Source organism: Myotis brandtii, unplaced genomic scaffold (genome assembly GCF_000412655.1).
Source record: "Myotis brandtii unplaced genomic scaffold, ASM41265v1 scaffold915, whole genome shotgun sequence".
Lineage (NCBI taxonomy): Eukaryota > Metazoa > Chordata > Mammalia > Chiroptera > Vespertilionidae > Myotis > Myotis brandtii.
Genome location: NW_005371769.1, coordinates 2,800,505 through 2,800,767, shown reverse-complemented (window position 1 = coordinate 2,800,767; position 263 = coordinate 2,800,505).

Below are 263 nucleotides of genomic sequence, written 5' to 3'. Positions count from 1 at the left end.
GAGGCAGAAGAAGGTGCAAGCCGCGATTTTCTTCTTTGACTTGTAGTTGAGACCCATGAGAATGGTGTCTCCTCGCCAGGCCTGGAGGGCGCGACGGGCTCTTCCCGGTCATCCTGCCTGGGGTCCCGCTGCCCCCCCACCCCCCCCAGCTGGGCAGGTCCGCAAGCCTTGCTGCGCCCGTTCTTACCAGGGCTTCCCTTGAGGTTCCTGTCCTGTGGCAGGGCTCTGCCTCGGGAAAAGGAAGCTGCCATGTGTCCCCAGTG